The sequence below is a fragment of the Callithrix jacchus genome, chromosome 16 (genome assembly GCF_049354715.1).
Source record: "Callithrix jacchus isolate 240 chromosome 16, calJac240_pri, whole genome shotgun sequence".
Classification (NCBI taxonomy): Eukaryota; Metazoa; Chordata; class Mammalia; order Primates; family Cebidae; genus Callithrix; species Callithrix jacchus.
The window spans coordinates 74,565,470-74,587,423 of NC_133517.1; the positions used below are offsets into that span (position 1 = coordinate 74,565,470).

The 21,954-nt window shown below is 48.0% G+C and overlaps 1 protein-coding gene across 1 annotated transcript in view; it reads right to left on the minus strand.

Moving 5' to 3' along the window:
• The window catches only part of ZHX2 (zinc fingers and homeoboxes 2), a 188,301-nt gene extending 175,763 nt beyond the window's left edge, over positions 1 to 12,538 (minus strand). Inside the window, exon 1 of the mRNA XM_008983306.5 lies at positions 12,350 to 12,538. The gene's annotated coding sequence lies outside the window, so the exon portion shown is untranslated. The remainder of the gene's footprint in view (positions 1 to 12,349) is intronic.
• Between the last annotated feature and the right edge of the window lie 9,416 nt (positions 12,539 to 21,954).

The window sequence follows — 21,954 nt, forward strand, 5'->3', positions numbered from 1 at the left end:
CCTTCCCTCTTGTTAGAAAAAAGCAAAATAAAACAGATGAAAAAGAAGTCAACTCTGGAAAAGTTTCTATTCACTTTTGTGCAAGATGTCACACTCCTATTTCAACATACCCAGACTCTCTTTTCTTGAATTCTGTGTATCAATTGAGCAAGTATTTATTGAGCAATCATTCAGTGCAAGCTGGGTGCCCAGGTGCTCAGGTGTCAGGGGGTTGGGGTAGGGAGGTAAGAATCAAACATAAAGCTCCAGAGTTCAGCAAATTCAAGGACTCAGGATGGCACCAACCCACATTTACAATGACTGGTGGACAGTATATGACAAAAGGTATCTCCCAGCAGCAGATGGCCCACACTCAGGGTGTGCCAGCAGGTGGGCGCCAGGACATGGTATGCGCACAGGGCTGGGGACGGTGGCAGCAGGAGGTCTGATGCCGTTGGTCCCATGGTCCTGCCAGCAAGCAGTATTTCCCAGAGGCAGAGCCCCCTGAGCGTCTGTGATTAAGAGGGGTGAGTCCATTTAAGCCATTTGTGGAATCTACGTAGCCTTTGACCAAACTGGCAAGAAGGCTCTCATCACTTCTATCATTGTAACCAAAGCATCTCTTATTCATCTAGAATTCTCAGAGTTATTTCCCAAATCTACAACAGATCAATTAGTACTCCCTTCCCCGAACTGAACCCTGAAAGGCCGGCAGACTGAGCTGGTTACAACAAAGGCTACTGATAGGGCCCCTACTCCCAGCTGGGGAAAACTGGGGGATTGACCATTCAGCAGAGACAACCCAAGGCCAGCCCATCCCTTGCTCACCATGGGTGTCCCAAGCATCATCCAGCAGGTGTTTTCTCATGTATGGGGTGGGTGGCAATACACTCTGGCTTAGGATATAACAGAGCCAGGCATGGAGTATCTACAGCCCAGAGCAGAACCCATGAGCTCCAGTTCTGGGTTCTGTGGCTGGGACCTGTGAGGCCCAGGTCAGGATCAGTGGGGCTGAGGAAGGCCTGGATGTCCAGTTTCCTTTGTCCCAGGCCACCTCCTGGTCCCTGGGTAATGGCCTCTTCTTTCATGGGATAGTATGGGACCACCCACCACAGATGCAAGGCACAAGGATGTCCCTCAACCTATAGGGACTTAGAGGCATCCTCACAGGAGTTAAGGTCAGACATCTGCCAATGACAACAGCGACACCAGCTAGCACTTCTGGGGCATGCCTAGGTGCCAGGCACTGAGCTAAGTGCTTCACAGGTATGATCCCCTGTCATTCTCACAGCAACCCTGTGAGCAGCAATTCAGCTCTGCAAGTCTAGCCAGGCTAGCTGTGGGAGTTGCAGATGTGTGGGTTCTCCAGCCACAGTGAGTACTCCAGGGAAGGGGCAGCGGTGTGGCCATCTCTGTGTTCACCCCACAACACTGAGCACACTGCCATATACACTAGGAGCTGAGTGGTGGCAGAGCCTGGACTAGGGTGAGGTATGCTGCAAACCAAGTACCCAGGAAGGAAACTTTAAGAACGCACTCTCTCTCAGGTGCCACTCTGCACTTGTATGAACCCGAGAGTGGGTGCCACCTTCAATTTCGCACGCTGGGTACCTGATTTGCTTTTCTCTAGTCCTGGTCCTGGGCAGTCCACTAACCAGGAAGATGTGTGTGTCTTGCTCCTCCACCCTAGCCATGGGACCCTCCCTTCTCTGTGCCTCAGTTCCCTCACCTGTAAAACGGGGCTAATGACAATACCAAGGGTGGACAGAGATGCGGCAAAATCAGAACTCTCATACTCTGCTGGTGAGAACATAAAAGCAATGCATCCGCTTTGGAGAACTGTTTGGCAGTTTCTCAAAAAGTTAAACATAGAGTTACCACATGACCCAGCAATTCCACTCCTGGGTATCTACCCAAGAGAAATGAAAACACATCTCTAAATAAAGACTTGTATACAAACATTCATAGCAGCAGCATCATAATCACCAAAAAGCAGAAACAACCTGATTGTCTATTAACTGGTGAATAGATAACAAAATGTGGTATATCCACATAACAGGATATAAAAGGAAACAAAACACTAATACGTGCAACAACTTGGATGAACCTCCAAAGGGAAAGAAGAAAAGCCAGACAAAAGACCACATGGTGTATGATTTCACCTATGCAAAATGTCCAGAAAAGGCAAATCTACAGAGACAGCAAGTAGATTAGTGGCTGTGCAGGGCTTGGGCTAAGCTGGGTGGGAGTGGAAGAAAACGGGAATGGAGAGAGACTGCTAATGAGTACACAGGGTCTCTTTCTGGAGTGGTAAAAATGTTCTAAAGTCATATTGTGGTAATGTTGCTTAATTCTGTAAATATACTAAAAATCAATAAATTTTACACTTAAAGTGGGTGAGGCTTGGGTACGTAACTTATATCTCAATAATGCTATTTTAGAAAATAGGGCTAATAATAATACTCGTGGCACAGCATTGTGCAATGCCTGAGAGTATCCTGTACATCATCTTGTTTTTTCTCTGAGAGAGAATCTTACTCTTTTACCCAAGCTGGAATGCAGTGGCATGATCTCAGCTCACTGCAACCTCTACCTCTCAAGTTCAAGCGATTCTCCTGCTCAGCCTCCCAAGTAACTGGGATTACAAACATGCACCACCACACCTGGCTAAGTTTTGTATTTTTAGTAGAGATGGGGTTTTGCCATGGTGGTCAGGCTGGTCTTGAACTCCTGACCTCAGGTGATTCACCCACCTTGGCCTTCCAAAGTGCTAGGATTACAGGCATGAGCCACTGTACCTGGCCCCTATACATCATCTTAATACTTACGCTCAAGTCAGTATCTGTTGCTCACTGAAAAGTTGCCTAGATTCCCTTGAAGTGCCTTCATTTTTAGGGGGATTTGGGGGAACTAAAGTGGGCAGTCACCCATGCTCCTGTGTCTCTAAGGGACTTGCCCGTGCCCACACAGGTCTCCCAATCAGCTATTTTGCCTGCAGCAGTTGCTGCAGGCACCTGCCTGATGTGGGTGAAACTCTTCAAGTCTTGGATTCCAAAGACCTATGTCGAGTTCTGGCTCTGACCTTCATATTATCTAGGGGTTAATATGAATATGTATCAGTAGGGTTGCTGTACAAATGACATGGGCTACGGCATGCAGATATCTGGAGCATCCAATAAATTGGGAAAAATCATGGGTGAGGAAGACCGTTGGCAGAGGAAGACCCTGAATGCACGCCTGTCCGTGCTTTTATCCTTAGTGCTGGATTGTGGCTCAGCCATGGGTTCTAAGCCATGGAGGAGGGGCCACAGCCCCTTTGCTAGAGCCACAGGTGCATGGAGGGCAGAAGGGGTTAAACATGCCCAGGCTTGATGAACATCAGATGTGGTGCAAGCCCGTCTGGCTTCCAGAACTCTTGGATAAAGAACTTCCCCACTTTGTACTTTCTTGTCTGTTAAATGGGAATAACAGAATCCCAACATCAGGCTGGACACGGCGGCTCACACCTGTAATCCCAGCACTTTGGGAAGCCAAGATGGGAGGATCACTTGAGGTCAGGAGTTTGAGACTGGCCTGGCCAACAGGGTGAAACCCCGTCTCTACTAAAAAAAAATACAAAAGTTAGCCAGGCGTGATGGCACGCACCTGTAGTCCCAGCTGCTTGGGAGGCTGAGGCAGGAGAATTGCTTGAACTCGGGAGGCAGAAGTTGCAGTGAGCTGAGAATGTGCCATTGCACTCCATCCTGGGCAATAGAGCAAGATTCCATCTCAAAAACAACAAAAAACCAAAACAGAATCCCAACATCTCTTAGGATTGCCTGAGCACACCCACAAAACGCATGTAGAATTTGTGCCTGTGATGTCAGTGAGGGCTAGCATGAGCAGATAGGGTGGCTGAGTGCCCAGGACTGCGAACCTCCTGAAGGCAGGAACATTATTTTCTTCCTCTGGCAGGCACTGAGTGTTGAATGGGAAGAGGAATGGAAGTGGGGAGGGAAGATGCTGTGATGGGCCGGCTGCCCGAGGAAACAGAAGGGCCTAAGCTAGACTGTAGAGAAGGAGAAAAATAATACATGCCTGTAGGACTGTGCAACTTTGGGCCAATATTTTACCCTTCCGTGCCTCAGTTTCCTCAAGCTGGGCTATGTGATCCCTAAACATTTTTTTCAGCTAGAGCATTCATGGATCTTACCAATGCGCCATGTGGCTATCAGACTCATCCTTCAAAATCCACTTTCCTTGATTCCAGAGGACATTATATGCCTTGTATAAGGAAATCCATAGATCCCGTTCTAAAAGCGCCAAAGTCAGGCACTGTCCAAGTTCACACTGTCGAATGCAAATTCTCTGTTCTTTGGAATGTTTACCCTGAACTGTGAAGTGATCAAGACAGGTTCGGTTCTGTGGCTCTGTCTGCCCAAGAGCCCCGATTCTTGGAAACAATGTGCAGTCTTCGGGCTTTCCTGGACTATGTGTCTCTGGCAGAAGTTCACCACATGCTCAGAATCAATTTTCTAACACCAAGTTCCCCGGAAGAAAGTTACAGGCAGTTCTACAAGATAATAAAACCGCAGAGTTCTCTATTAGGAGAACTTAGGAGAGAGCTGGCACTTCAATCCTCTCCTGCCTGGAACCCATCTTTTCCCCTAAATGTCTTGGCCAGAAGGTAGTCTCTCTAGCTTCTATCTGTCAGTCCACATGACTGCATTATCTCTCTACCCGCTCCACACAAAAGCAAAGGCACACCCCATCACTGCCCGTGCTGACCTCCTGGCTTCTCTCTACTCCCTCCAGACCGCCACTGCCACGAACAACTTCACCATGACATCCAGCTCTGACCAGGCTGTGTGCAAATATCTTAAAGAATCTATTTTCAAAAAGACAGGGTGCCACGCAAATGAACATAAGTTCAAAACTTCCTCCTCCACAGGCTATGGAGATCCCTAGGGGGTTCTGGGTACACCCAGGAGCTTGGGGTGGGGGCTGAGATGGCTTTGTCCTCAGAGCAATTCAGCCCAGTCTCATATTTTAGGAACAGCGGGAACGTAGTATCAGCTGAAAGGAGTTTTCTGTGCGCTATTTAACTAAATGGCTCTGCAGCTGGGGAGAGCCATAGGCAGACGTGTTATGATTCAAAGGCTCCCAATTACAATGATCCTCTTTTATTGTATAAAAACAGCAACATAGCCATTCTCCACTCTCCCTCCGCCTGCTTCCTCCACCCCCTTCCCCCATTGGCTGGTGAGGCTACTGGCATCCTGAAAGGAGCACCCAGATTCTCCTCCAGCTCGAACTTTGCAGCTTTTGGCCCACGGGGATTCCTTCCCTCCAGACCCTGGGAGGAGAGGGCAGAGGGCGCAATGCCCCTGGAGAATGTTCTGTTGGAGACACTGATAGATGCTTTACAATGGCCCCTTTTTGAGGAGGAGTGTTTTGGGGAGCTGTAGATAACAGGCACGGATTTGTTATTTTCTCCTGTTTTGACTAAACTCTTACGTGCACACACGTGCGCGCATGCTCTAGCAGGCAGGCACGTATCCCTACACCCCTTATCAGACAGAAAAGCAATCAGACTATCCCAAAGCACGATCTAAAACCATCCCTTCTCCCCACACGTCCTCTTCCAGGCTGATGTGGGCCAGGCCTCCAGGAGACTTACATACAACATCAGTTGTATGTAAGCTCTGGAATCAGACTAACCTCCGTTTGAATCCTGGCTCTGCTATCTTCTTTAAGACCTTGAATAAATACTTAACCCCTCTGCACTTTGGTTTCCTATCTTTTTATATTTTTTTGAGACAGGGTCTTGCTCTCTTGCCCAGGCTGGAGTGCAGTGATGTCATGATGGCTCACTGCAGCCTTGACTTCCCGGACTCAAGTGATCCTCCTGCCTCAGCCTCCCAAGTAGCTGGGACTACAGGTGTGTGTAACCACACCCAGCTAATTTTTTTAACTTTTTAATTTTTTATAGATATGAGGTTTCACCATGTAGGCCAGGCTGGTCTTGAACTCCTGAGCTCAAGTGATCCACCTGCCTTGGCCTCACAAAGTGCTGGGATTACAGGTGTGACCCACCTCGCCAGCCTGTTTTTCCTATGTTTTAAGTGGAATTACACCATGGCTCTCAATTTATTCCTCAGGGTCAGATTAAATGACACAATGAAGGGAAAGTATTTAGCACAGTGCCTAGCACATAGTAGGTGCTTACTTTTTAGGGGCTCTTGCTGCTCCTAACATAGTGAACATTGTGTGCTTGTGCTGTGTCTGGGTATGTGGGGAGCTTTGTGCAGCTGGTTGTGTAAGGAGCTTTGTATTTGTTCAGTTTCACCAGCCAGAGTGGACCAGGCTCTGGGGGATGACATGGCTGTGGAGGCATAACTGTCAGGCCTGCTGAGGAGTGTTTTTCTTGAGTCTTTTCTGCAACACTGATTTAAACGGTCACCTCTGCACAGCGTATGCAGGCATGCATGAGTGCCTGCTGCTTCCTCCTTAACTTAGACTTCTGGTCCTTCTTCGGTGTTCTGCAGATGTTTTCAAGCCCTGCAGCTGCAGGCATCCAACCAGGGCAAGGAGAGGCTGTAGCCTTGAAACTCTCATTCATAACCTTCTTCTCTTCCTCAATAGCAGGCTCCTTTTCTCTCTCACACAAGTGGCCCTTGGGCCCCCAACAAGGAGGATTTCCTTCTAAAGAAAGAGCTAACTCAATTTGGCTACTCCCTGAGGCCCCAGAGATCCATGAATCTATTCCCCGACCCTGAACTTAACAGGAAATGGTCCCCAGGATTTTGCTGATTTCCCTCTGCAAGATAAACTCGGTATGGTCTCCCTGCTCTTCCATCCCAAACTAGGCATGTGCGCCCCTAAAATATACCACAGATCTCTTACACTGTAATGAATGCCTGGCTCACATTCCTTCATATTTGAGCCCCCATGGATCAATAGCACAAAAATTTCATTCACTGCAGATTCTGTTATGTGTTAAATATCATTGCAGTGAAACACTGTGTAACAAGATTGATCTCCACTAAGTGTTTCTTCCAATGTTAGGGAGTAGTGGGGAAGAGAAAAAGGAAGAAAGGGTGTGAACTGTGGCTTTTAACAGGTGAATATTGCTCACCAAGGGGTAAAGAGAGGTATTAGCAAGAAAACAGGTTCTGGCCCTGGTGTCTCTATTCCATCTTAAAGTTTGGGTGGAAATTGATATACTGTTGTCAGGAATGTTTTTCTTCTGGGGTCTGTTACACACACACACACACACACACACACACACACACAAAATCACTGCCAATCAACCCCTCCTAACTGCATAAATACAAGTGTAAGAACAGGAAGAAGACTGTGGGTGGCTGTTCTTAAAATCACAACCTGTTCAATGTAGGGTAGGGGCATTCGAGAAGGGTGGGGGAGGGGAATCAGGAGAACATTTTTTCAGTTCAAAATGAAATAATCTTGTCAATACAGAACATGAGGTCCACCTTATTGTCTATCAAAGGGCACAGCCAAGCATACCTTCCTGAGCTGCACTATCTGGACATGGCCAAGACACACCACATTGCAGTATCCGAACAACGCACTAGCATCTCGCTGTGATATTCCAGAGTCAGGTTTCCATTTCAGCAGTTGCTCAGACTTGCCACAGAATGAGTGTATGTGTGTACTGGGGGTGGGGGGAGGCAAAAGGGGAATGACAATGAGACGGCTCAGGGCCCTGGGATTGATGATGAAATCCACACATGCTAATTACTCGGCAGCTCAAATTTACAATCAAGTCACTTCCTTGAGGTGACTGCAGTGATGATGTGATTTGTTGAACACAATTCATGTGTGAGGTGTATGCTAAGCCTTTTTACAAATTTCTTAGGTTTCCTAACAACTCATACCGCAGCTACTAAAATGATCTCCATTTCAGAGATAAGAAAACTGAGGTAAGTAATAGCTCAAAGTCATAAAGGTAATACCCTGAGCAAAGAGAATCAGAGAGGCTGGCCCTCTGCATTCTCCAGGCTGGAGTGCAGTGATGTCACTGATGCTGGGAAGGCCTCTGACATCCTCTGATATCATCCCCTTGATTTAAAGCAGTGGTGAGGGTCACAGCCAAAGGTGAGTGGTGGAGCTGCAGCTGGGGCCCAGGAGCCCTGGTCAGGAAAAAGGGCAGTGTAGTGTTTGGAGAGTAAATGGTACCCCCTTCCAGCGTTTCCAGTCCCATTAACTGAATTATCCAGAAAGGACAGCTGACTCACATCAGGTTAAGTTTGGATTCTTAGTGACAGGACTTAAAAGAAAATCATCCCTCACTTCTTTATTGCACATTGTCTTCTTTTTGCTCTAAGGCAAAACTGGTCCCCTGGCCTGAAACTTTCCAGAACTCATTTTATTTCAAATAAGAACCAAGCTCGTTTGTCTGCACAAGGTATTCTGCTGTCAGTCTTAGTCTTCCCTTCCCAAAACACGTGACAATCCCTCTTCAGAAACCTGCCATAGCTCCCTAGTACATAGAGATTAAAATCCAACCTCCTCCAGGTCCACTCCCAAGCCTGGCATCATCTCCTTGCACAGCCTTCCCTGCATCCCCCTCTCCACCTCCCCAGGGTACCTCCCCACTGCTCCCAGGGCCCTTCTTTCTCTTCTCTTCTTGGGCAGCACATGCCCTCCCTGCCAACTCAACAACCATTCCTCCTTTCACCCGTTCTGCCTTATAGGTTGAACCCCAATTTGTTCATGACAGCAATGGGCACAACTAAAAATACTTGACTGCTCTTCCCTGGCAGGAGTGACCATGTGGCACAACTCTGGTTGATGAGCAAAGGACAGAAGTCCCTGAGAGAGATGCCCCTTTCCAGATACAGCAGTCACGCTGTACTGGGTAAAAGCTCTTTGAGCCTCATTCATTCTTTTTTTCTCTTTCTTGGAATGCAAATGTGAGACCTGGAGATGTAGCAGCCACTTTCCTACCATGAGATGGTAAATCTAAGACCAAAGGCCTCCACTCTAAGCATGGTAGAATAGAAAGAAGTAGTCTGGCTTTCCAATGGCACAGCTGAGGCATCGTCCCCCTTCACCACCTACCCCCCCCCCACCAACCCATTGTCTGACACAAAAAAGTCCGTATCTGATTAAGTCACTGGTAGTCAAGATTCTGCTGTTAGCAGCTGAATGCAATGGTATCTGCTACACCTGCAGACATTGCTCCTCTTCATTCATGGGGCAGGTCAGCTGCTCCCACCTCTAGGAGATCCTCTGTGATCCCCTCAGGGTAGATGATTCATGCCTTTCCTTTTGCTTCCACAGTGGTTACTTTTCTCAATTAGAGCACTTAACTAAGCCTGCTTGATTTGGCTTAATGAGTGCCTCCCTGGAGTGGGCCCAGATTCCTAGAGGGCAGGAGGTCTCCACGGTGCCTGGAGCAAGCAGTGCTTTGCATTGCTATGAGGGGGCTCTGTCTCCCCAGCATTTCCATAACATCTGGTTATGCATTGTGCATTGCAACAGCAGAGTGTGTGTGTTCTGGGGATGCCACTTTGCTTACTAGCTGTTTGGTCTTGGGCAAGTTAGCTAACTTCTCTGGGCTTGTGCCTCCTCATCTAGAAAAAGGAGAGAATGAGAGTACTTACATCAGAGTTGTCATGAAGACAAAATAGTCTAGTCATAAGCACTTGGGATGGTGCCTGGCATACAAAAGTGCTCAATGACTATGGGTTCTTATTAGTATAATGAACATTACAGTCGCTGAATCAATAAAATCAACACAATTGCTAAATAAATGAATAAAGGAATAAAATCCAGGTAAATTCTGGTGTTCAGAAATCAGGATGGTGGCTACTGTTCCCTCTTTTCTGCCTGTACCTGAGCCTTTACTTTTTTATTCTGTGACTTCACGTATCTGGATGCTACTATAATGGACTGGTTAAGGCTGTGAACTTAGGCCTGGATTTGCTTTTTGCTGTGTCGTTCAGGCAAGTTTCTTCACCTCTGGGAGTCTCCATTTCCTCAACCATAAACGAAAGATAATAATAGTACTTAGCTCACAGGGTTGTGGTGAGAATTCAATGCTAAAGCATGTAAAATATACAGCATCGTGCCTCACACTGTAACAGTGCTAGTAACTGTTATCAAACATTGCCATGATTCTTTTTGATACGTGTACAGCATCCGGCCAAATCACATGGTCCTGATGTGGATGAGAAACATGGAGGGGGGGGGTCACCTTTCAGCATGTCAAGATACACTGCACTTACATCACCAGGAATATCCTTTCTTTAGCGCCTACAAACGGGTGGCATTTTTTTTCCCTTTAAATGGACATTAATAGCTGATGTGCCCTAAAACCTTGGTTTCTTGCATTTTCCCCTTAAGCATGATCTGCGGGTGCATCCTTTAGCTGACAGCAAACCTGGCTAGAAAGAAAGGTACAAGTGCACAAGACAACAGTCGCCCCGAGCAGAGCATTCAAAAAGTGATATTTCCACACATCACCGGTCCAATTACTGTCAGTGACACATTTCAGCCTTACTTGTAGATTTTTTTCCCCTTCTGGCCTTAAAAGAAGCTGTGCCTACAGCTTTATGTAACTTTCCCTTTAAACTTAAACCTTTATGCTAGTCCCATTCAACCACTTGACGGCTCCCTTAATCTATTTTTACTATTAAACATCCCATTTTACAAGATATTTATTCCACTTGGTCGTCATCCAAACGCTTTTTGACATTACTGCCCTGGGAGTGAACTGCTTAAACTCGCTGCCCTCATAAACAGAAAATCACCTTTCGACTCAAATCTGGAAGAGCTCTCAGAACCTCATTCCCTTCGCTTCTACAGGCATTAACTTCCGCCCTATATAAAGGAGACAGTGAGTGTGTGTGTGTGTGTGTGGTTTTAAGAGGGTAATTGTGGGAGGTCTGGGCAATCCAAGAAGTGCTGGGGAAGGAATCTTCTCCCCCTAACTCCTCCATTCTGCTCCTCAGGGCCTGCCTGAGACCCGAGGATGTGCTAACTTAAAAGAGAGAAAGTGATCAGAGAGCAGGTTGGGGAAGAACTCCAGGGCCTAAAAGGCAGTGTCCCAGGGGGCCAAGCTGAGCAACCAGTCTTTAAAAGGGGAGGGGTCGAGGGAAAGTCCGGATTCATCCTTCTCCACGCCCCAAACAAAAGGCACCGCGAAACAGTTGAAGGTAGAGCCCCCACTGGCTTTGAAGCCTATCAATCAGGTGGAAACCTGAACAAATCACAATTTGGCTTCCCCATCAAGTTTTCTCCCCAGCCTGACAAACCCTCTTCCTCCGCCTCCCAGTCTCAGCACAGCTACGAGGCCAAAGAGACCGTCCTGTGATGCCTGCTGCTTTCCAACTTTCCGCTCATCTGCGTCTCCGCAGCCTCCTGCAAAGCGGCTGGGAAAAGGGCAAGTTTGCAAAGCCGAGGATACCAAGTCCTAGGGAAGCCACAAAGAAGCTGCAACACCAACAAAGATTAACCTCTCGTGGGGCAGACGAAAAGCGCCAGCTGCCGTTTCGGGGCGGGGGGTGGGCGGCGAACGTGGGCTCGGGCTGGCAGAAGCTCGGGCCAGCCGGCAGCGGACAGCAGGGCTGGGGGTCCCGCGGCTCCCCTCGGCACCCCCTGCACCTGAGCAGGGGTGAGGACTGCGTCGCGCTCCGGCCCTGCCCCCGCCAGGTAGCTCGGCGGCCGCCCGCGCTGCGCGCCCGCTGCCTGCAGCCGCCGGGAGCGACTAGAGCAGAGGCAGCCTCGGCCCACGGCGTCATGCTTCCTGCCACCACGTTACGGCGAATCGTCACCGGGAGAGGGGAGCGAGGGGAGAGGGGGAGGGAGGGGAGCAGACACACGCAGCCCCCCGCCTGCCAAAACGCGCGGAGACGGGGCCACGTCCCGGTGGAGTCCCCGCGGGACCTGCCCCGTTTGCACAAAGCGCCGCAGTTTGGCCAAGAAGGGAGGGAGACGGCCACGAAATAAATAAATAAAAACAGTCGGGTCTACGTAACGCCCTGTCGAAAGCGGACGCCATATTTTTTTGTGGCTTATGTCGACATAGGGAAACGTAGACATGTTTTTCCTCCTCCTCCTCCTCCTCGCTCTGGCTCCCATTTATCCAAACTTGTAATCAAAACTCTTTAAAAAAATCTCCTTTCCTCTCTGTATCCGCTCATTTCCTCCCACCCGCAAAAAGAGCCTGCACACCCCCCCCTTCCGTACCCCTCTTCCAATCACAAACCCGGCCAAGTCCCATTAACAACACATTTTCGGGAGCCGCGGCAACGGCGGCGGTGGGAAAGTTGGGCTGGAGTGGCCGGCGCCCGGCGTGCGGGGCTCGGGGCTGGCGGCGCCGGCTGGGGGGGGGGCTCCGCGCAGAGGCGAAGTTTCTTACCTGCGCCGGGGCTGGGAACGCGGGGAACCGGGCTGGGAACGCGGAGACGCGGCACGGGCGTTCCAAAATGGAACTCTGCTGGCTCCCCCCACCCACTCCCCACTCCCCACCGGGCGCCAGGCTCGGGCTCCGTGGGAAAGAGGGGGAAAGCCAGCCTGCCAGCCAGACAGACAGACAGAAAAAGCCCCCGTACGGAGAACTGTGGCCAAAATTTTTAAAAGAAAAAAAAAAAAAAGGAAAAAAAAGGGGAAAAAAATGCCTCGATCAGTGGGGAATCTACGCCAAAACCCACATGATCTGTAACGTCAGCATGCGTATTTGCATACGATACCACCACCCGAGCTGCCACCCGGGCTCGGGTTCCGCAGAAAGTTACAAAGTGAAATTCAGCCCCCTCCGCAGACGCCGGCGAAATGTCATTTTTTCAGGCGGGAGCTTGGGGGTTGGCTAGCCCTAAAGGCGCTGGTTACTGGCCAAGGTAGGGGGGCGGTAAATTAACTTAAAAGTCTGAGCCCAGTAACGGACTCGGTGGAATTTCTGCGAGAAGAGGAGGGGGAGGCGCGAGCGAGATCATTGAATATTAAGCACGACCCCGCGCGGCGGCCGCAGCCAAACCCTCCTGGTGCAATACCCATTTTCTTTATGAAAAGTTCAAGGTGTCACTGATGAGCTCAACAAACTGTTGATCCTGACCACGTGCAGTGGCGGACCGTGGGACCGAAGGGCGCGCTTGCAGGCCCGGCTCTGGCGGCACCCGGGCCCCGGGCCCCTCTGCGTGGGGCTGCGCGCGGGTGGGGCCGCTACGCGCCCCGGGCATTGCGTGTGCCTTGGCCCGCCTGCAGGCTCCGGAAAATAAGCATAACGATTTAAAAACTCTGTTGAGCGAGACGCATTTTACTCCCGGAATGATCTTGAGAAGGCGGGGCGTAGGGAAGGGAAGGAGCCCCCACTTATACAACGACTTGAAGTTAGATCACTTTTGCCTGGGGAGATTCCGGGATTTCCGCCCGCGCTGGGTCTGAGGCTGGTTAAAGATCCTCAAACTTTTTCCCTTAAGAGCTGATAAACAAACAGACGCCCCAGGGGCCGACTTAAACTCTGGTAGAGCCCGCGTTCGCAGGAATTCTCAGATTCGAAGCAATGCACACCCCTGCGGGGTTCGCAGGGAAGTCCCTGGGAAGCCAGGCGGGTCGCTTTCGGAATTGGGACTCCGATGTTCCAAGCCGGAGCGGAACTCTCACTGCGGACCCCCAGGCCCTCCCCCCGCCCCCCCCCCGGCTCCCCTCGGCGCCTGAGAGCACAGGCGGCCGGGGATCGCAGTGCCCTTCGCCCGCGGCCTTGGAACCGTGAACTTGCATTCTGGCGCCGAGCTCCGGCCACAGTGCTCAGCTAAAGAGCTCTAAGAAATTCGGGATCCGAGCACACCTTGGAACCTCCCGCGGCAACCTGTCTGCGCCGCGCGTTCCTGCGCAGATGGACCTTGTTTCCCCTGCGCTGGACTGTGGACGCTTGGGCAGCTCCCGGGCGGGGGCGAGGGGATGCGGTGTGGGGGCTACTTTCGAAGCTCCGAGCGCAGCGAGTAAACAAAGGGAGCCTGGGGCTGGGAGGCTTTGCTGAGTCCCCGCCCGCGCTGCAGATTAGCAGGCGCAGCGCGTCGGGGCTTCCCGGCCAGCTCTGCTCTAGGGAATTAGAACGAACTCTAGCGGCCGTTTGCAACTCGGCTCTGGGCGCGAGGGCATCAACAGGTGGCCGTGTGCAGCGGTGAGGACTGCTGGCCTTGGGGCTGACTGGGTGGCGGACGCGCTGGCTGACCTTTTGGCTTTTTCATTTCCGAGGCTGAGGAGAAGGAAGTAGCTAAAAGGTTTTTATAAGTTCTGGCCCAGGGCTCTAATTTCTGACATACCCGCTGGCTCCCCAGAAATCCTTTACAACAGAAATTAAAACAGCTCATATGCAACACTTTTTTACTAGCCTGCACCTGTTTGTTCGGTTATTGCTGATGTAGGGTCTGCCTGTTTGCATTTTAATTGCCCATAAAACAAGATTCTATCTTGGGAAGGAGTCTCTTGCGTGATGCTCGCAGACCTGAAAGGCGACCTGATGGGGCTCTTACAGGATTCTGTTAACTTCTCGATGACTGCAATCGTTTGGGCCACGTCTTTCTTAACCTCATTTGATACATGCTCTCTAAGAACCTAATTTACTTGCTATCAACATCAGAATTGCCTGATCTCCCCACCTCCGCCTCACCCAGGGTGAACTAAAACAGTAAAAAGAAAAGAAAAAAATATGAGACCCCCGTTTCCCTACCTTGTCCTGCCCCGCCCCGCCACACCAACTTCAACATTTTTACATCGCTTGCCTTATGCCCCTTCCAGGCCATTCCACTCCCTGCCCCCTCCCCCTTTAAAATAAGTCTAGTTCTGTCTGTTTCCATGGAAATTACCCAAACCTTAACGAAGCGATTCCTATTTTGAGGCTGCACCTCCTCTGGATGATCAATCACTTAGGAGGGCTTTCCATAAGCCATTTCCCTTGCCACCACCTCATTGCCACCTGCTTCTGGCTGGGTGACAGGTTGTATATAGGGTGGAATGGGCCAGGCTGGAGGGAAGCCAGGTAACCCTCTAAACGGTCTGCTAGGTTCTCATATCTTCAGAGCACTTGGATCTCATGGATGCTAGCAAGGATGAGGGGCTTCTGATGTGTTGCAGTGTCTTTAAATTGTTCAGAGTTTAACATGGACTGAACTTGCACCATATAAAGAGAAAACAAGAGGAATAAGACAAGGGTGGCTTTTGCATTATGTGCTATGATCCCTGTTTGCTTTAAGCATACATGGAGTAGACAGACCTTTACCTGACAGGATTTAGGAGCTTCAGAATCAATAATGTTAGACAAGTAAATGTTCAGCCAGGAAGTAGCGTATGCCACTTTCACTTACAGCTCATTGGTCAGAACTAATCACAAAGTTAACTGTAAAGATCCGTAGAAATATTTTTGCCTGGCAATGTAAAGAATGGGAAAGATTTTCACTAATATGATAGCACTAATGACTATCATAAATAATAGCAGTTCACAATTATTGATCATTCACTATGTGCTGAGCCGTTTATATGTGCTATCTCATTGAATCATCACAAAAATCTATATATTATCTTTATTTTACAGATATAGAAACTGAGACTTAAAGAGCTTAAGTACTGTTCCTTGCTCAACACGACACAGAGGCTAAGTAATGGAGTTGGGATTTAAGCTTAATTTGACTTGCTTCCCAGAGAATGGACTTTTAAAACAGTGTCCTCAATCACCATTGGATTTAATTGGTCCCCTGTTGTTGGACATTGGGTAGTTTTCAATTTTATTCCAGTGAGCAACCTTGTGTCAAATCTTTTGAATCATCTGTGATTACTTCCTTAGGATAAATTCCTAGGTACATATATATATATATACATATATTTCAAGAATAAAAACCTTTTGCAAAAAGTGAAAGCTTTAGGAGGTGTGGTAGATAGTCTTCTAAGATGGCTTTTCTCAATCCTTTACTTCCCTTTTTGAAAAATGCGTCACCATTAAGAGGTGGAGTTTATTTCCCCTCTCTTAGAATCTGGACTGGTCCTGTGATTGCTTCGGATGCAATGAAAGTGATATTCTGAGATATCTAAATCCAAGCCTTAAGAGACTAGCAGTTTCTGTTTCCTTCCTCTTAGGGTCCTGCTGCTATGCTGTGAGAAGCCCAAGTTTCATGGAGAAGCCACATGGAACAAAAATGAAGATGATAGGGACAATAGCTCCAGCTGAGGTTCTGGTTAATACACAGATGTTAGCAATCTTGGATGCTCCAGCCTAATTGATCTCCCAGTTGACTCAAGCCTCACCTGACATAATATAGAGCAAAACCATCCAGCTCCATTCAGTCAACCTACAGAATCATGAGATGATCATAAAACTGTAGTTGTTTAACACTACTAAGTTTTGGGGTGGTTTATTACACAGTGATAGATAACTAAAAGAGGAGTTACTATCCATGTCTTTATTTGTACATATATCTGAATATTCTAGATCTACTTCCCCCGAGCTCTGCAGAATATAGATAGCATTGTGAAATAATGGAGTCCAGGACAAGCAGGTAGAGAGGCCTCTTGGTCCATGATTCTTGAGCTGGCCCACTCTCCAAATCAAAGCTTTTCTTTTTTTGAGATGGAGTCTTGTTCTGTTGCCAGGCTGGAGTGCAATGGGGCGATCTCAGCTCACTGCAACCTCCACCTTTCAGGTTCAAGTGATTCTCCTGCCTCAGCCTCCTGAGTATTTGGGACTACAGGCATGCCCCACCATGTGCGTAGAGACGAGGTTTCACCATGTTGGCCAGGATGGTCTCGAACTCCTGACCTCGTGATCTGCCAGCCTCAGCCTCCCAAAGTGCTGGGATTACAGGTATGAGTCACCATGCCTGGCCCAAATCAAAGCCTTTCTTGATTTTAGTTGTTGCTCATGAAGGATCCCCTGCCATAGGTTCCAGATCCTAAGCAGATAACTCATTTATCAAGCATAGATACCCAGTAGGTGCTGGAGTTAAGTTCCTGTTTGGTGTTGGAATAGAGGAATAGAGGAATTCCTCCAGGAATAGAGGTTTCCATTCTTCAGGTAAATACACTGTGATGGGGACTGCAAGTGCCTACTATGTACCTGGCTGCCCGGGAGGTGCTTCTTATACTTTGTGTCATTTAATCTTTAAAACAACCTTCTGGATAGTATATTGTCTTCCTAGTTTGTAGGAGGAAATGGAAGTTTATGGAAGTTTGTGAATTGTCCATGGGCCAAACAGCTGACAAGTTAGAAGCAGGTCTCGAGCCCACATTTGATTGATTGCAAATCCTGTCTGCTTCCCACTATACTTGTGGCTTGCAAATTAACTCATATGCAGACCACCTTCACCAACTTTGTTCCTAGCAAAGGTACTGCCTATAGTATTTTTAATTTAAGATTTTATTTGGCCAGGTGCGTGGCTCACACCTGTAATCCCAGCAGTTTGGGAGGCTGAGGATGGCAGATCACCTGAGGTCAGGAGTTTGAGACCAGTCTGGCCAACATGGTGAAACCCCACCTCTACTAAATAATAATAAGAAAAAAAACTTAGCCAAGTGTGGTGGTGAGTGCCTGTAATCCCAGCTACTCTGGCGGCTGAGGTGGAAGAATCGTTTGAACCCGGGAGGTGGAGGTTGCAGTGAGCCAAGACTGCACCACTACACTCTAGCCTGGGCGACAAAGCAAGACTCTGTCTCAAAAAAAGAAAAAATTAAAAACATTTTATTTACATTGATTCACATTTTAAAAACTTAAATGCACTTATTTAATAATACTGAGGAAGGCTTTTGTCACAATAGAAATAAGAAAATCCAGTATTGAATTTTCAAATCAGTCAGTGAAAGGTAACAGCAAAAATAAGTGTGGAAACAAACAGCACTATTGAGCTAGCTAGGTCCTCTTATTTGCAGAAGGTAGAGACGGAAGGGACAGGTGTTAGAAAGTTATTAGAGACAGGGTAGCATCAAACAGAATTTTTTCTTGAGCTAATATAAGGATGGGAAGAGAATTGACAAGTTGTAACTTTCTCTGAGTGAGAGCTATTTTGTGCTGTAGACACACTTCATTGAAAACCATCTCATGGCCACACATGGTACCAGTGGTACATGTTTCACACCACTTACACCTGGCTACCTGACACAGTTCTTCATGTATGAATCTACTATAATGTTGCTTCCTCTGAGAGCATAAGAATCAGTGCCATGGGTTGAAGGGCTGAATATTTGTGCTCCCTTGCCTCCCACTTCAAATGCTGAAATCCTAATCCTCAATATGATTGTATTAGGGAATGACAGGGGCCTTTGGGAGGTGATTAGATCATGAATGTGGGGCCTTCATGATGGTGATAACTGAGTGCTGGGTAGAGAAAGGCTAGGGTTCCACCTTTACGGACCTAGGTGAGGACAGGCACTTCTGCTTTTGCATCTAAATATTGCATTTTCCAAGACCACCCTGATCCGCTACACCCTCATCCTGGGCCTATAAAAACCCTAGACACTGGCAGCCAGATGAGAAGGGTTGGGCTGCTGAGCAGCTCCACTCCAGGGGAAAACCATCTTTCTTCTGGCTTTCCCATCTGCTGAGAGCTACTTCCACTCAATAAAACCTTGCACTCATTCTCCAAGCCCATGTATGATCTAATTCTTTCGGTACAGCAAGGCAAGAAACACCAGAATATAGAAATCCCTCTGTCCTTGTGATAAGAAAGGGGGTCTCATTGAGCTGGTTAACACAAGCCTCCTATAGACGGCTAAACTAAAAGAGCACCTTGTAACATATGCCCACTGGGGCTTCAGGAGCTGTAAACATTCATCCCTAGACACTGCCGTGGGGTTGGAGCCCCACAGCCTGCCAGTCTGTATGCTCCCCTAGAGGTTTGAGCTTGGGGCACTGAAGCAGTGAGCCACACCCTCATTGCATGCCCTGAGAGGGGGACAAGAGAACTTTTACCGTTTTAACAGGATTGGTGCACTTATAAAGGGGGACACCAGAGAGTTCACTTCCTCTCTCCCTTCTTCCCACCAAGTGAGAACACAGCAAGAAGATAGCCAGGAATAGGGCTGTCACCCAAACCTGATCATGCTGGCACCCTGATCTCAGACTTGCAAGCCTTCAGAACTGTGAGAAATAGATTTCTCTTGTTTAAGCCACCCCAGTGTCTGGTCATTTGTTCTGTAGCAGCCTAAACTGACTAAGACAGTTCGAGGAACTTGAAATTCTGTAAACACCAACTAATTCATTTCCCTGGCTCCAGTTTCTACCTCTACTATCCATGCTATCATCAAAACACAGAGCTTGCCGGTTGCAATGGCTCACACCTGTAATCCCAGCACTTTGGGAGGCTGAGGCAGGTGGTTCACCTGAGACCGGGAGTTTGAGACCAGCCTGACTAACATGAAGAAACCCCATCTCCACTAAAAATACAGAATTAACCGGGCATGGTGGCACATGCCTGCAATCCCAGCTGCTAGGGAAGCTGAGGCATGAGAGTTGCTTGTACCTGGGAGGCAGAAATTGCAGTGAGCCTAGATTGCGCCATTGTACTCCAGACCAGGCAACAAGAGTGAAACTTTGTCTCAAAAATAGAACAAAACAAAACAAAACAAAACAAAATAATAGATCTTGCTTGGTCACCTCCTTGCTTACAGTCTTTCATTGCTTTCTACTTCTGCTCTTGAAGGTGGCAGGTGCGATCTTGCATAAACTTGTCAAGAGCAGCACTTCCAGCCCAGTCTTCTGCCTCCTCCAATCTTGTCCTCTACAATTTAGCATCACTGGGTTCCTTGTCACTCCCCAGATTTTCCATGGTCTTTTCCATCTTTGAGAATGATGCACCCTCTACCTGGAATGCCTTCCCTCTTCCTTGGTCCTTCAAGACACAGATCAAATGTCACTTTCTATAGGAAGCCTTCCCGTACTCTCCCAATGACAGTTAATCCTCTGAAGTCCTACAGAACCTTGCACATAACCTTGAATTAGCAATCATCGCCCGATAATCTAGGTACTTCTTTGTATTTGCCGTATCCATTTTACTATAATCTAGGTACTTCTTTGTATTTGCTGTATCTATTTTACTATAAGTCCCTTGTAGATGAGTATTTCACCATAGTCATCTCTGTGTCCTTGTTTCTTGCCTCACAAGGGATATATAGTAGGCAGAATTCAAAGATGGCCCCCAAGCTTCCCAGTCTCTGGTTGTTCAATCAACCATGGAGGTAGGTATTACTGTGAAAAGATTTTGTAGATGTTGTTAAAGTGCCACATCATTTGCCCTTAAAATATGGAGATTATGAAGATTATCTGGATAGGCCTGATCTAATCACCTGAGTCCTTTCAAAGCAGACAGGTTTCTATGGCTGGTGGCAGAAGGGAAAGTCAGAGACATTCAAAGGATGAGAGGGATTTTACATGAGGGAGGTTTTCTGTTGCTAAGATGGACCTGAGAGGCACTTCTAGAAGCCGAGAGCATACCCTGGCTGACAGTTAACAAGACACCTGGGACCCCAGTCCTATAAGCACAAGGAAATGAATTCTGCCAATAACCAATAAGCTTGAAAGAATACCCTGAGACCTAGATGAGAAGCACAGCTCTGGCTGACACCTTGATTTCAGCCTAGTGAGACCCTGAGCAGAGAATCCAGTGATGACATGACTAGATTTCTGACCTACAGAAATTATGAGATAGTGAATTTGTGTTGTTTTATGCTGCTAAGATTTTGGCAGTTTTTTTCCCCACAGAAATAAACAATTGATAAAGGGTAGATGCTGAGTACATGTTTGCTGAATGAGTAAGTGAATGAAAGCATGCATCATTCAGCAGCCACAGATGACATTTAAGGGGAACGCCTTTCCCCACTCCTGGTTTCCAGGAGGAGAAGTTTTCTCCAGAGGATATTTCTGCTTTTCTCTGACTCGGGAAATGTCTGCCTCAGCTGCACCCTTCCTCCCAGGGGCACTCCCCTGAGACCCTGAGTCTCCTTTGTTCTGCATCTTAGCCTGGGTTGGGACAGTTGCAGCAGCACGGCTTGCACCTGTGTGGGTATGCCAGCCTCATTCTGGGTTGTGTGTTTGCAGCCCACATGGCTAACAGATTATATTAGTCAGCTCAGGCTGCCATAAGAAATGCCCAGCTGGGTAGCTTAAACAACACTTTTAGGCAGCTGCCTTCTTGCTATGTGCTCTCATGACTTCTTTGTGTGTATGGCAGGGGTGGAAGAGAAGGAAAGCCAGACAGAAACAGAGAGAGCAAGCAAGCAAGCTTTCTTTTTTTTTTTTCTTTTGAGGTGGAGTCTTGCACTGTCACCCAGGCTAGAGTGCAGTGACGTGATCTCAGCTCACTGCAACCTCAGCTGCCCAGGTTCAGGTGATTCTCCTGCCTCAGCCTCCTGAGTAGCTGGGATTACAAGTGCCCACCCCCACCATGCCAGGCTTTTTAAAAAATTATTTTTAATAGATCCTGGGTTTCACTATGTTGACCAGGCTGTTTTTGAACGCCTGACCTCATGATCCATCCGCCTCAGCCTCCCAAAGTGCTGGAATTACAGGCATGAGCCACCATGCCTGGTCCCTGGCATCTTTTCCTATAAGGTCAGTAATCCCATCATGAGGACCCCAACCTGATGGCCTCATCTAACCCTAATTACCTCCCAAAGATCTCATCTCCAAATACCAAAACATTAGGGGGGTAGGGCCTCGACATGTGCCTTTTGACGGGACACAAACATTTAGTCCACAGTACCGACCTATGACCCCTCCTTCAGCGTGGCTGCTAACAGTGATGAAGATAGATGATTTATTGGGCCCCATATGTACTCCTTATTTTATTTGCATCCTGGGATGGGAAAATGGGTATTATTTATTCAGGAAAGAGGTGCTTGGAAATCTCAGCAGAAGATACAGGCTGTTGTGAGAATTGTACTAGTGGCAAGATAACATGTTTGGAAATGCTTGGTAATAGGATCACCTCCATCACTATACTTCCCTTGACCTTCTTCTCTACCCCATCCAAGTAGAGATAAGAA